We start from the raw sequence: 15553 nt of genomic DNA, 5'->3' as shown, positions 1-15553 counted from the left end.
TGTTGCAGAAGTATGTTTTCCAAAACAATATTGTATTTTGTTATTTCATTTCATTTCTTTTTCTCTATTTTCCACCGACCTCTTGACCATCCCCCGATATGTTTCTGTTTTCCTAATTTAATTCCTGCTCTTTGAAGAGGTGGGGGACAGCTGACTACAATAATGGCTCGCTAATCTCTCAACCACTTCACAACAATCACCAACAAAATTTGAAACAAAAACAGAAAGACCTGGAAAAACTCAAGCAGGTCTGGCAGCATCGGCAGAGAAGAACAAAGTTGACATTTCGAGTCCTCATGAACCTTCAACAGAACTAAGTAGAAATAGGAAAGGGGTGAAATATAAGCTGGTTTGGGGGGGAAGGGGAAGAAGTGGGGAGTGTTGTTGGTTCAAGCAAGCAGTGATAGGAGGAGATAACCAAAAGATGTCACAGACAAAAGAACAAAGAGGTGTTGAAGGTGGTGATATTATCTAAAAGAATGTGCTAATTAAGATTGGAGAGCAGGACAAGCAAGGTAACTCTAGTGGGGGTGGGGTGAAATAAACCATGGGTGGAATACATTTAAAAATAATGGAAATAGGTGGGAAAAGAAAAATCTATATAAATTATTGGAAAAAACAAAAGTGAGGGGGAAGAAACGGAAAGGGGGTGGGGGTGGAGGAGGGAGTTCAAGATCTAAAGTTGTTGAACTCAATATTCAATCCAGAAGGCTGTAAAGTCCCTAGTCGGAAGATGAGGTGCTGTTCCTCCAGTTTGCGTTGAGCTTCACTGGAACAATGCAGCAAGCCAAGGACAGACATGTGGGCAAGAGAGCAGGGTGGAGTGTTAAAATGGCAAGCGACAGGGAGGTCTGGGTCATGCTTGTGGACAGATCGAAAGTGTTCTGCACAGCGGTCACCCAGTCTGCATTTGGTCTCTCCAATGTAGAGGAAACCGCATTGGGAGCAACGAATGCAGTAGACTAAGTTGGGGGAAGTGCAAGTGAAATGCTGCTTCACTTGAAAGGAGTGTTTGGGCCCTTGGACGGTGAGGAAAGAGGAAGTGAAGGGGCAGGTGTTGCATATTGTGCGTTTGCATGGGGAGGTGCCGTAGGTGGGGGTTGAGGAGTAGGGGGTGATGGAGGAGTGGACCAGGGTGTCACAGAGGGAATGATCCCTACGGAATGCCGCCAGCGGGGGGAAGGGAAGATGTGTTTGGTGGTGGCATCATGCTGGAGTTGGCAGAAATGGTGGAGGATGATCCTTTGAATGCGGAGGCTGGTGGGGTGATAAGTGAGGACAAGGGAGACCCTATCTTTTTTCTGGGAGGGAGGAGAAGACATGAGGGCGGATGCATGGGAGATGGGCCGGACATGGTTGAGGGCCCTGTCAACTACAATCCCCATCCACCACTACTCTCCTCCGTCTGGCTGAACTTGTTCTCACACTGAACAATTTCTCCTTTAACTCCTCTCACTTCCTCCAAATAAAAGGTGTGGCTATGGGTACCTGCATGGGCCCCAGCTATGCCTGTCTCTTTATGGGGTATGTGAAACATTCCTTGTTCCAGTCCTACTCCGGCCCCCTCCCACAACTCCTTCTCCGGTACATCGATGATTACTTCGGTGCTGCTTCATGCTCTCGTCGGGACCTGGAAAAATTTATTAATTTTGCTTCCCATCTCCACCCTTCCATCATTTTCATATGGTCCATCTCTGACACTTCCCTTCCCTTCCTTGACCTCTCTGTCTCAATTTCTGGTGATAGACTGTCCACCAATATCCATTACAAGCTACCGACTCCCACACCCCGCTTCCTGTAAGGACTCCATCCCATTCTCTCAGTTCCTTCGCCTCCGTCGCATCTGTTCTGGTGATGCTACCTTCAAAAACAGTTCCTCTGACATGTCCTCCTTCTTCCTTAACCGAGGTTTTCCACCCATGGTAGTTGACAGGGCCCTCAACCGTGTCCGGCCCATCTCACGCGCATCTGCCTTCATGCCTTCTCCTCCCTCCCAGAGACGTGATAGTGTCCTCCTTGTCCTCACTTATCACCCCACCAGCCTCGGCATTCAAAGGATCATCCTCCGCCCTTTCTGCCAACTCCAGTATGATGCCACCACCAAACACATCTTCCCCTCAAGCCCACCCCCTGCGGCATTCCATAGGGATCGTTCCCTCCGTGACACCCTGGTCCACTCCTCCATCACCCCCTACTCCTCCTCCTACGGCACCTCCCCATGCAAACGCAGAAGATGCAACACCTGCCCCTTCACTTCCTCTCTCCTCACCATCCAAGGGCCCAAACACTCTTTTCAAGTGAAGCAGCATTTCACTTGCACTTCCCCCAACTTAGTCTACTGCATTCATTGCTCCCAATGCGGTTTCCTCTACATTGGAGAGACCAAACGCAGACTGGGTGACCTCTTTGCAGAACACCTTCGATCTGTCCACAAGAATGACCCAGACCTCCCTGTTGCTTGCCATTTCAACACTCCACCTGCTCTCTTGCCCACATGTCTGTCCTTGGCTTGCTGCATTGTTCCAGTGAAGCTCAACGCAAACTGGAGGAACAGCACCTCATCTTCCGACTAGGCACTTTACAGCCTTACGGACTGAATATTGAGTTCAACAACTTTAGATCTTGAACTCCCTCTTCCATCCCCACCCCCTTTCCGTTTCTTCCCCCTCACTTTTGTTTTTTTCCAATAATTTATATAGATTTTTCTTTTCCTACCTATTTCCATTATTTTTAAATGTATTCCACCCATGGTTTATTTCACCCCACCCCCCACTAGAGCCACCTTGCTTGTCCTGCTCTCCAATCTTAATTAGCACATTCTTTTAGATAATATCACCACCTTCAACACCTCTTTGCTCTTTTGTCTGTGACATCTTTTGGTTATCTCCTATCACTGTTTGCTTGTCCCAACAACCACCCTCCCTCTCTTAAACCAGCTCATATTTCACCCCTTTCCTATTTCTACTTAGTTCTGTTGAAGGGTCATGAGGAAGCGAAACATCAATTTTGCTCTTCTCCAGCGATGCTGCCAGACCTGCTTGAGTTTTTCCAGGTATTTCTGTTTTTGTTTTGGATTTCCAGCATCCGCAGTTTTTTGTTTTTAACAAAAACTGAAGCCTGACAATCCATACACTGCTTCACCAACCATCAGCCCTTTGGTACCATCACATTTCCATTATCAGCAACCACATATTGTTGAAGCACTGTCATTAGATTGGATGAGTTATTTAACTTACTGATGTTTGTCTGTCCACAATTCTTTGAAAAGTTCTTGAGCATAGAGAATGTATATTGAGCTCCTTTTTAGTATAACATACAGTGAGCAGATGAAACCAAATGAAACGAGTGACAGTCACAAGGTCTTGGTAACAATTGGTCTGTTCATTTGATAAATATGCCCACAGATTTATTTGTTCCCCTTCTGAGTTTATTTTATTGTTTCGGCTCATAGAACAAGAAAATATATAGGAATAAAAATGGCAATAGTTGGTTAAATTTGCCCTAGCTGACAAGAAGTAGGACTGTTTTTGATGAATCATAAAGGAGAATGAGGCTATGTGTCAGGGAAGGCATTATAAGATCTAACAGAAGTGTGAAAGGCCTCCAGTAGTTGTGCATTAAGTTGCTGTCTACAGAAACTGAAGCTGAGAAAAGCCACTTTGAATTCTACCATCCAGGGTATTGTGTTAACTGGTTGGAATCTATTTCAAATCTATTTTTTTGTTTACTGTTGCCTTAACCGGGATGTAACTGGAAGCCAGATTAATTAGGGGTTTTAGAAGTTATTGTGGTACTAATTTGTGGACCTATGTATGTGCTTGAAATTTTTTCTTTTGTTAATGAATGTTTAATTTAGTTTTCTAAAAAAAAATCTCTAAAGCCCTGGTAGACTTATTACTACTGAATTCAGGGCGCGCACCTCGAGGTAAAATACATATTGCAAAATTGTTGTGATCACATGATCAAATTTCCCTCGTGGATTTGATTTGCCTGGCCCACATCACCTGCTGCGTCATAACAGTAGACACCTTTGCTTGTCAAAGGATGTGGTGCCATTGGCAGTGAAATGTTGATGTGATGCTTGAAAAGACAGCACCATTTCTAATTTCTTCGCAGTGCGCGCTGGTGGAGTTCTTATCCAATAACAGAACAGCCAAATATTCCACAGGCTGCCTAGCCTTCCAAGGGTGAGGCTATCATCACACAAGAGTGTGACTAGTCGTTCTGAGATTGATGTCCTTCATTGAGATGCTAGTAAAGAAGGTGTTATGGTCGAGCCTGCATGGAGGGCACAAGTGAAAGAAGCTCGTACAAGCTATTTGTTTTCATCATCCTGGAATCTTGTGCCCATGAGATCCTTATTGCACGTCTGACCCAGGTATGGCCTCTTCCTTTAAGGCATCAACAGCCTTTTCCCCATCGAGCTCAGCCTTCATGACAGCCTCCTTATCAGAGGAGATGTGCACCTCCTCCATCTCTCCATCTGGCAACTCAGCCCCCTTTGGAGCACCCGGTTGTATAGAGTGCAGCAAACCACAATGGTGCAGGACACCCTCTGAAGACAATGCTGGAGAGCGGCACCCAACCAGTCCAGACATCTAAAATGCATCTTCAGTATGTGAAGCACTTTTTGGCCACCGAATGGGCGTCATGAGCTGCTTTTTTTGGACAGCCTTTGTCTCTGATGAGCCAGCCCTGAATGCACTGAGGGCCCTAGAAGATCTGTGGCAGCTGTGAGTACTCAAGATACAAGAGTTGTGTGAGCTCCCATGGTATCTCGCGCAGACCAGCATAATCAACACGTTGAGAGAGTGGAAGCCTTTTGTATTGATGAATCGTAGTGGCTGCTGCCAGGAAGCTCTTAATGCCACATGTATGCAGTTGATGGCGTCCTGCATCTGTGGGAAACCAGAGATCGCTGCACATCCCACTGCTCTTGCAGCCTGGTTGGTTTCATCCAGAGAGAGCTAGACATAATTGTGTGCCTGACTGAATAGGCCTTGGTAACCCCCCAAATGCATTTATGAGCAGAGGATTTTGATATTCTGCAGAGGTCACCAGTGGAGCCCTGGAACGAGCCACTTGCAAAAAAGTTGAGTATGGTGGCCACCTTTGGAACCACTAGCAATTGGTGGCCTCCCAGACCATTCGGCATTGATGCAGCTGAAGAATATGGCAGCTGTGAGCCTTTGCCCTGCCTAACAGTGACTGATCCTCCCACCTCTCCTCTTCCTCTCCTCCTCTTCTTCCTCCTTCCTTTTCCTCGTCCCCCTCCTCCCTCCTTTTCTTTCTCCTCCCCTCCTCCTCCTCCTTCCTTTTCTTCCTCCTCCTCCCTTTTCTTCCTTCTCCCCTTCCTCCTTCCTTTTCTTCCTCCTCCCCTTCCTTCCTCTTCTTTCACCTCCCCTTCCTTCCTCTTCCTCCTCCCTCCCTCCCTCACTCCTTCCTCTTCTTTCACCTCCTCCTCCCCCTCCTCCTTCCTTCCTCTTCCTCCTCCTTCCTGTTCTTTCACCTCCTCCTCCTTCCTTCCTTCCTCTTCCTCCTTCTCCTCCCTTCCTCTTCCTCCTCCCTCATTTCTTCCTTCCTCCCTTCCTCTTCCTTCTCCTCCTCCCTCATTCCTTCCTTCCTTTTCCTCCTCCTTCCTTCCTCTTCCTCCTTCCTTCTCCTCCTCCTTCCTTCCTCTTCCTCCTTCTCCTCCCTTCCTCTTCCTCCTCCTCCTCCCTTCCTTCCTCTTCCTCCTCCTCCTTCCTTCCTTCCTTCTTTTCTTCCTCCTTCCTTCCTTCCTCTTCCTCCATCTCCTCCCTCCTTCCTTCCTCCTCCTCCTCCCTCCTTCCTTCCTTCCTCTTCTTCGTCGTCCTCCTCCTCCTCCTCCCTTCCTTCCTCTTCTTCCACTTCAGGAGCAGCACAGCAAACCTCAGTGCACTCATGGCAGTATGCCTGGATTGTTGCAAAGCGCCTTAAGGAGGACAATTATCAATCACTGGTTCTCACATGAACGTTTGTGGCATCTCTCCACAGGGCGTCCCTCATCCTCCCCCGTCTGGGATATCTCCCTGTTGCTGTGGGAAATCTTTTCCTGCATAAAGACAGATGGACAGACCGTGAGCAGGATGGATGCCAAAGCATGTGATAAGATGCCTCCCTGCTGTGTGTGCTGAGTGGATCTTTTTTTATTATTCATTCATGGGATGTGGGCACCACTGGCATTTATTGCTTATCCCTAATTGCTCTTGTTCAGCAGGCATTTAAGAGTCAACCGCATTGCTTTGGGTGCGGAGTCACATGTAGCCCAGACCAGGTAAGGACAGCAGATTTCCTTCCCTAAATGATATTAACGAACCAGCCTTTATGAGAATGGTTTCATGGTCATCATCAACTTTTAATTCCAGGTTTTTTTTATTGAATTCAAATTTCATCACCTGCTGTGGTAGGATTCGAACCTGGGCCCCCAGAGCATTACCCTGGATCTCTGGAATACTAATCCAGTGTCAATACCACTATGCCACTGCCTCTGAAGACATGGCTTGTGCAGAAGGCGACAAAAGATGATGATGTAAAAATTTGTGTGAGAGAATCAATGACGATGTCCCTTGTGTTGGTAGTGTGAGAGATTCTTGTGGACTGAAACCCTTTGAATGCCTGAAGGCCTTATGAGAGTGTGAGTTGAGATTGTGGAGAAGGTTGACTTACTCTGGCGGAGTAGGTGAGATCATTCATCCTCTTCCTGCACTGGATTGCGATCCTCTTCTGAGGAGCACAAGTGCTGACCACACTGGCAACCTGCTCCCAAGCTTGGTTGTGTGACCTCTGTCTCCCATCACAGGGATACATATCTTCTGCCAGTCCTCGACTGCCAGTGCCTTGTCGTTGAACTTTGGGGTACAGCGCTTGTCTCTTCTGGGGGCCATCCTTGGCTGCAGAGAATGAATGAGTGCGTGAGTGCTGTTTAAATATGGCACCTGGAAATATGAGCCAATGAGGTAACAGTGGGGTGGACAACTCCCAGCCTGGCCCGGTACAACATATCACATGCTGCTCATTTATGCATTCATAATGAAACGAAAAGCAGACAGTCTGGCATGGAGACCCGCCACAACAGCCGGCAGGGAGTGCAGCGACTTTCCCGCCTGCTGCCACATTTAGTCTACAGAGTGGAAAATTCTGCCCGCGTTGCTGTTGCCTGATGGTCCAGGTGAGGATTTTGGCCTACACACCAAACAAAAGTGCCAGTTTAGGTACATTTTTAAAGTAACCCTTTTAAGTTCTTTCTGGGAACAGTTTACTCAGTTCAACCTGGACAGGTTGTTGCAAGGGGAGGGCATGGGTGCCTGCAACTACTGTGTAGAACAGAGAGCATCTCCTTGACCTTGAGAATTTTGTTGTGGTCAGTGGTTTAGGTTCATTGTGGCACTTGTGCGCCCTTTTCTTGCGCAGAATTTCAGGGCTGCTAGATGCAAGTGTTATGAGTGGCACACTATACTGCTATGGTTGATGAGAACATTTGGAGCTCTTTATTGGCAGATATGCAGCAGAGTGTCAAGATGTAAAATCAAAGTACGTAGTGCTGGAAAAAAATCACATCGTACAAAAGATCCCGAGACCTAATAATGTCATAATTTTTTTTCTTATCTCAAAATTCTTCCAGAAACAGTTGTTATAACTGGATTATTGCCTGCGTTAAACGAGCAGACAAAGCAATGCTTTGAATGCACTAAGCATTCATTCGCTAGTATCAACAACAGTAGTTTCTAGATTCTAGTGCAGCATTCTATTTGCATTTTTGATTCCTGCACTGCAGTGATTGGACATGTGGAGCCCTCTGTGAAGTAATAACCAGACCTCTCTTAACTTCATATTTTGGTATTTCAATGTCGTTCACACTGCTAATCCATTCTAGAAAATTGTGAGCACAAATATCTGTAAACCTTTAGACAATACCTTGTACCTTGCCTCACCTCACCCAAAAATAAATTTATTATTTAAAAACCATTCTCTGATTGTTCTTGATGTTGGCAGAAGCAGGCAGACTGTTACTTAATTGACAGTCTTAAGCTTTTTGCATAATTGACATGCAGCAAGTGCTCACCCTCCCTCGGCTGCATTCCATCATGCAAGAAACTTAATATTCCAGGTATTCATTGCTATTATAGACCTATTATAAAATGGGTCTATCGACGTGCTGCTGGGTTAAGGCTGCTAGTTTGACTGAAGTAAATTTGGGATACCTGTACAATAGGTTTGGCTATATGCAGCACTACAAAGTATCTTTTCCAGATTTCTAGAAAAGAGGTAGAACAGCGCATAGAAGCTGTTCTCCTGAAGCAGGATGGAAAGACTGCTAATTATAAAAAGGCATCAGCTTATGACAAATAACTGCAAGCCTGGAACAAGCTTAGAGGTCAGAGGTAGGGCCGCGCAAGTTGTTAAATGTTTCTTTAGACTCATGTTCACTCTCCCCCCCACCCCTTCACTCCCCTGCATCAACTAATGGTTATAATGAATCTTCTGTTGTGCTTATACTGAAATAGGCTCCTTGAGAGATGATTCAAGTACTTCAGCTGCACCTCATGGTTTAATCAGCAGTGTTGTTCCCCTCTTCTAGCATAAAGCACATTAGATTGTTCATTACAACCATATTGTTACTGCTTGGTCAATAACCAGAGCGGAGTGAGTTGATACAAATGGCAGGAACAGATGTCAGGCAATGACAGATTTGTGCCATTGAAGAAACTAAACTCTTGAGAGCAAACAGTAACCTTCGCTTATATTAGCAGTCTTGTTCCGAGCTCTCTCTGTCTCTGTCTCTCCCTCTCGCTCTGTGTGCTGTAAATGTCAAATCCGCTTAGGCAGGGTGACTGTGACTCAAGCTGACATTGGTGATTTACGGCTGAATGCACGCCACACTAGAACCACTGGCACACAGACAAAATTCTGTGCTGCTGCTGGCACCCATGCGCACTGCAGGCCTGGGTCTCATGACTTCTGCTGTCCTTAGGAAGCAGAGGTGGAGCATAACACAGGATGTGCAGATTAATGGCAGATTCTGAAGAGTTGGTGAAGCAGATTTCCTTCCTCGGCCTGTGTTGCTCTAAACTGTAATACAGCTGTAGTTTTCTTTGCTTTTTTAAAAATTGCGAGTGATTTAGGTGTGAAGGTTTCAGCTTTGGACACATTTCTTTATTCAGCAAGTCTCTAAGGCCTGTGAAGGTATGTACTGTATGGGTAGTTTTTTTTTGGGGGGGTGTGGAAAATGTGGACAGAGCTGCATTTACTCAAGCTTGTACAAGTGAGGCCTCGCTGTCATGAAATTCTCTTTTTAAAGTTTTACATTGTTTAGTGCTGTTGCTCTAGTTGGCTGATGAAATTAGTTTTATTTTGTAAAGACAGATGCTAAATTAGAAAGTCACAGGGCAAAGAATCACGTTTTACTGTGTTTCCTGGTGTGCTTTTAATTTTTCTGATATTTTTAAAATAAATTAATATTCAAGCTGAAGCAACTTTGTTGAGAAACATTCTTATCTGTCAAAGTCCAGGAAAGATTATAAATAATTGTGCGTTATTTTTAGTGATGGATTAGATCAATGCTGCTCAAGTATATGCATAGCTTATGATGATAGTGCTTTATTTCCACAACTTTGTCCCTTTGATCTCTAAACACCATATATAGAATGATAGAATTTTTTTCAGACTAGTTGAGTATCAGTATAGGGAGGGCTCTGTAAACAGGTAAACAGTATATTTCAGTTGGTGGGTCTCAACGTGTTGCATATTATTCTAAATTCACCAAACCCACACTTCCAGCTGGAGGGTTACTCAAAACAGAGCACAGGTCGGAAACAGTTGATATTAGGATTTTAAAACAGTACATCAGCATCCAGGGATGGATGCGCTCTCTGATTATCAGACTCCTGCTGTTAATTAAATTAAAGAAACATAAGCGCAAGCTAAATGGACTAAAGTTATGATCTGAATCCCTTGATGGCTCAGCGAGTTTGTTCAGTGAATAACAAAAATCCATGGTCTGCGCTGAGTTAGCTGATACCAGCAAGGGCAGCAGTGTTGACATAACAAATGCTTCAGAGTTCCCAAATTAGGGAGGAGAAAATTGACTGATCAATGTTAGACAAACTGCTTCTTTATCTCGTTGCTTTTTGTAGGACTTTAGTGTATGTGCCTTGGTTGCTACATTTAAAAATATAGAAATGATGATTGTTCCCCAAAAGTAACCCATTAGCTGTGAAGCGATTTGGGACATCCTTAGGATATAAAAGGTGCTATCCATTGGACCACCTATTTCCTTCTCTGTAACTTAACTCCATTCCTACCTCAGATTGTGTACTGCTGAGACCCTTGCCCTTGTTAGCTCTAGACATGACGAGCCCAATGTGCTGTTGACCAGCCTTTCAGGTTCTACTCCCCCACCAGCCTCCACCCCCTCATGGAAACTTGAGATCTTCCAAAACTCTGCTGCCATGTTCTAACTTCATCAAATCCGTTTCACCCGTCACCTCAGTGCTCAATGACCTACATTGAATCCTGTTGAAACAATACCTCAATATACAAATTCTCACCCTTGTTTTCAAATCCCTCCATGGCCTTGCCCTTCCCCATCTCTGTAATTTCATTTAGCTCCATAAACCTCTATCATCTGCACCTCTCTATTTCCGGTTTCTTGAGTACCCTCAGTTTTAATTGCTTCATTATTAGTGGCTATGCCTTCAGTTGCTGAGTGTTAAGTTCTTGGCTTCCCTCCCTAAACCTTTACCCCTCTTGCATCCATTAAGATGCCCCTTAAAACTGACCTCCTTGACCAAGCTTTTGGTCATCTGCCATAATATTTCCTTATATGGCTCAGTGTTACGTTTTTGCTTTATAATGCCTCTCTAAAGTCCTGTACCAATAGGCACTATGTTTATGCTAATTATTGTAAATAAATGAAAGTTCTTCACTGATCCTTAATTGAAGTGCACTTGTATGAACGCCGAGTATGGGCTAGAATAGGTTTGGCTGTGAATTCCCCCTTGAGGCTAATTAGTTTGTCAGCAATCCATGTCAGGATTCATTCATAAAAAATGACTATTTGGGCAAGGCATCAGAGGATGACTGGCGCCTATCAAACCATATCACAACAGGAAGTCAACACCTTCAGGAGAGCCGAAAATTGTTACGAACTAAAATCATTTCTATAATCATTGAAATGTGTTGGTATGTTTCAAGAAATCACTTTAATAAATAGCAGAATTAAGCCTCCAATGACTCAGTGAGCGAATATAGGATGCAGTGTGGTAATGAAATGCACAGACCAGGAGAATCCCAAATTTGACCATTAGTCTGTTTTGAGTTACCCAATCTCAACTAGAGTAGCAAGTAGAAATGCCATAATTGTCATCTGCACCCCAAGGCTAGGAAGGGGAAAAAATGAGGTAGATTACTATTCAGTACATTTATGTAGCCATTGGGCAAAGTTCTAATGTTTGTTATTGTTGGATATCCAGCAAGTTTATTCTAGCATTGTTCCCAGCTGTGTGTGACCCATGCTGCAGGCATTAGAGGCTGGCAACCAATAGACACCTATTTACATTTTAATTTGTAAGCTTAATAACTGTTCCAGCACAATGGCTGTGGTTTCCTAATATGTTAAATAGTTTAAATAAATTGCTTTTCTTAAGAGAAAACCATTTTAATTCATTAAGTAATTATGAGTTTATTGCTGTTATATGTCAGAGGGAAGTTAAAGATGAAATTGAGTTTTTGCAAAGTAAAGTTATTCAAATTCTCAACTGTATATTGGGTTAAATTGAGAGCTAACTTAACAGGTGCAGAACTTTGCTCAACCAGAGGCCATGTTAGTTAATTGGTTGCAGTGGTCAGTGTGCCTTAATTGCAGTCTTCATGGGTTTTCTGTCATTAAAATGAAGAGCCTGAAAATTGAAAAGGCTGAACACTGACCAAATTGACTTCCACATCCAACTGTTTCATCTACCCTCCTGTCCAATGAAGCTCTCTACTGGATGTCCTAATTGATAACATTTAGCATATAATTACCATGCACTCATTTTGCAGCCTGTTGTTGACGTAACAATATCATATTTAAGTTCAATGAGCAAATGCAGTAAGCCATCCAAGCCTGGAGATTGGCAGGTTTGTTCTGTGACTGACACTGAGCTCATCAATAGCTGGTGGGAGGTGATGAGGCACAGGGACTGCTACTGTTGGTGCTAGCATTTCCAGACCAGGAATCAAGAGCCATCCAGGACTTCCATTCTTGATCCTGTTCAGTCATTCCTGCTGGGAAGTGAGCCTGGAAGTTGAGTGAAGGCAGAGTGAAGCATAACTGTAATGTGTGCTTGTTAAATAGTTCAGACATCATCTGGAAAATGTGCATATATTGGTGCTGGCTTGAAGATTACCTGATGGCCCCAGGCTTGAACATTCTGAAAACACTGGCTTTATAGATTCATACAGGAATAGCTGGTTGAGCAAGGCACTATAGGGTATAGATTTGTTGGATGTTCGCTCCTTAAGGAAAGGACTGGGGGACCAGCAAACTAGAGGACCGGGTTGGGGAAATTCAGTGAAGATGTTTATCACTTTGTGTGGAAGAATTTTTGCATTTGGCTAAGCTATGCATTTGCGTTGTCTCTGCATAGAACATACAATAGAAATACTGTACGTGTATTTTTCTCTACTTGCTCCATGCAGCCCGATCATTGTGCTCATCAGGGACTCAGGCTCCCATTATTCTTGTTGCAGTGATTGCAAAAGATGGAAACCAGTAGGAAGTTGACATTTGGTTCTGTCAAGGAATTCTTCAAATCATTCTTCTTGTACACAGCCTACTGCTGTCTGAATGATTTTTTTTTAAACAACTGAATCAATTTTATTGTTTTACTAAATTCAGTGCCTCTTTAAAAGGTCCCTAGGATCTAGGAGATTAATTTTATGAATTTGCAGATCTTCAAGAAAATTATGCAGATTATGCACTCTTTTTTTCTCCATTGTTGCTCCTGGTGAGAAAGCTGCATGCCTGGATTAAATCTGCAAAATTATCTCTTTTGTTGAAACCTTTCTATAGTTATTTTTTTCTATCTTTTGTTTTTTTTTAAGATAAATTTTAGTAAGATTCGATAATGATACTTTCTGCTGTCATGATGAGGTCCTCTCACGAAGTACAGCAGCAAAAAAAGGCAAGCCCTACTTTAATTCTCAAATGACCCCTGCTGGCTCATGACTTGTAGCATGTGACATTCCAATATAACTGACAGTGTCAGTTGGTAGCAGTCTCACCATTGAGTAATTAGGTTGTGAGTGCAAATCCCCTTTAGGACTTGAGCACAAAGATCTAATGCTGACACACCAATGCAGTACTGAGGGAGGGAGTGCTGCCCTGTCGATGGTGCTGTCTTTCAGATAAGATGTTTATTTGAGGCCCTGTCTGCTCTCTCGGGTGAAAGCAAAGAAACCTCATGACACTACATTGAAAAAGAGCAGGGGAATTAGCACTGGTGTTCTGGCCAAAATTCACCCTTCAATCAACAACATAAAAACGGATTACCTCACCATTGTCACATTGTGGGAGCTTGCTGTGTGCAACTTGGCTGTTGCATTTCCAACATTTCAAGTGACTACACTTCAAAAGTATTTCAATAGCTGTGAAGCACTTGGGATGTTCTTAGATCATGAAAGGTGCTGTATAAATGCAAGCCTTTTTGTATAGATATTTATTATATATTTTTATATATACAATATATGTAAAAGCTGACCACTTGGGTGAATTTCTGGAGGATGCCCAGCAGTTGTAGGACTCTAGCCCAGCAAGAAAGCAGCCCTATCAGAAGAAGGGGGAGGAGGACTGGATGGAGAAAAGAAGAGAGAGAAACAGTTTTGTCCAACAAAGATATCTCATCTTGTGTAATGCAAAACTCAGCCAAAAATGTAGCCCAATTCCTGTAGTTATCCACTAAATATTTATGTAAGACACAAAAATATTGCTTTAGTCACCTGGGAATTTTATTCAGAAGCCATCAACTGCTGTTTGAAATTGAAGTTTAGAGGTCTGGCTGCCTTACCTGAAGCTTCTGTTTAGATTTCTGTTCCTTACTGATTAACTGCTACAGTTAACAGTGCGTGTCTGTGATTTACACAAATTCTGCTCCCTGCATAGGGTCGGCCACATATATTTGCACGTTTTTCCCATTTGTCACCCTTCTCAAACCATGATTCGCTACGTGCATTCCCTGCTGCTGTTTTGTATTGACATAGTAACGCTGCCACTGCTCTCAGATCTCTACTGTGTCTTCAGTGATGTCTCAGGGTTCCATAAGCAAGGAAACAGTTGTGATTCCCGGTATAATTTTCACTGTTCCTCCCATATGTAATGCCTCTTTGCAGAATATTAATTTTAGCGCATTATCTTGTTGTGAATAACAATTTTCATTTGTCTTAGTGAGTACAGTCACTATCTATTGACATCAAGATAGTTGGTAAACTAATCCTTCATAAAACTATTTAAATGTGCAATATAGTAGTTGTGATGCTACATCTGACCTTATCACCTCAGAGTAGGTAAGGAAAGATGACTATCCGGCTATCCTACTGGCTGGTACACTTCTCTGAACACAGTGAGAACAAATTCATGCTCGGCTGTGTGATATTTCATGGTTAGGTTACTCACTGGCAACCATTTTTAGGTTCACACATCAGGAAGGGCCACTTGGACAAGATGTCAAAAGACAGCTGTCATAATCGGTGTTAATTCTGGGGTAGTAGGCATGAGCTGTACTGTGCTCTGTGTCTCCTCAATCAAGAAAGGTAGCAGATAAAATTGAGGGAAAATGATTTCATGATTCATCATTTCTCATTTCATGTGTGCTCACCTCTTTCATCACCTTCAATTAGGCAGGCCTACAACTTTCTGCAGCTTCCTATGTCATTGCTGAACATGAGATACATTTACTGCACATGAAATTAAACAAAGCCCCCTGTTCTGCTATATACAGTATTAATCTGCTTTCATGTGACAGCTTAGCTGTCACTGTGGTTAAATAGTGATTAAAAACTCTTCACATTTGTGCTAATCATCATATGGACATGAATCGGAACTTGAGCAATCCTGTGCCACCATTTTTTCGCTTAGAACCCTGGACACATTACTGAATCTCTCCATCATGGAACAGGGAAACATTTCTGAGAGTTTATTAAACAGAGGGGAAGTGGTTGCAAGGACCAGTGTAGAATAATGGGAGGGTAAGGATAGATGTTTTGGTCAGTTACCTTTGTAGAGAGGAATCAAAGAGAAACTTCACAAGGCCTTTCCTCAATGATATTAAACAAGTGAAATGTACTTTAAGATAGAGTATGATTTGTGGGAGGAATAGGATTGATGGGTTGAGTGGCTTCTTGGGTTTCTAAATATAGCTTTAACTCTAACCCAGATAAATGGAATGAAAATCATAAATCTTTGGTAACCATTCAGAGCCCTTTGTCAATTTAAATCAACCAGTCTTGAACTGGTTCCCTTTGACAATTTCACAGCACAAAATTTGGCTCAGATGCT

General features: G+C 43.3%; 1 protein-coding gene across 8 annotated transcripts in view; it reads left to right on the top strand.

Moving 5' to 3' along the window:
• raraa (retinoic acid receptor, alpha a) overlaps positions 1 to 15553 on the top strand; it is a 533901-nt gene that overhangs the window by 163206 nt on the left and 355142 nt on the right. The window contains exon 1 of one of the 8 annotated variants that reach the window (XM_041173630.1): positions 9057 to 9204. The exons of the other annotated variants lie outside the window; for them this stretch is intronic. The gene's annotated coding sequence lies outside the window, so the exon portion shown is untranslated. Of the gene's footprint in view, positions 1 to 9056; positions 9205 to 15553 lie in introns of those variants that run through there. 8 annotated transcript variants of the gene reach the window in all.

The sequence above is a fragment of the Carcharodon carcharias genome, chromosome 23 (genome assembly GCF_017639515.1).
Source record: "Carcharodon carcharias isolate sCarCar2 chromosome 23, sCarCar2.pri, whole genome shotgun sequence".
Lineage (NCBI taxonomy): Eukaryota > Metazoa > Chordata > Chondrichthyes > Lamniformes > Lamnidae > Carcharodon > Carcharodon carcharias.
This window is presented reverse-complemented; position numbering and strand designations above follow the sequence as displayed.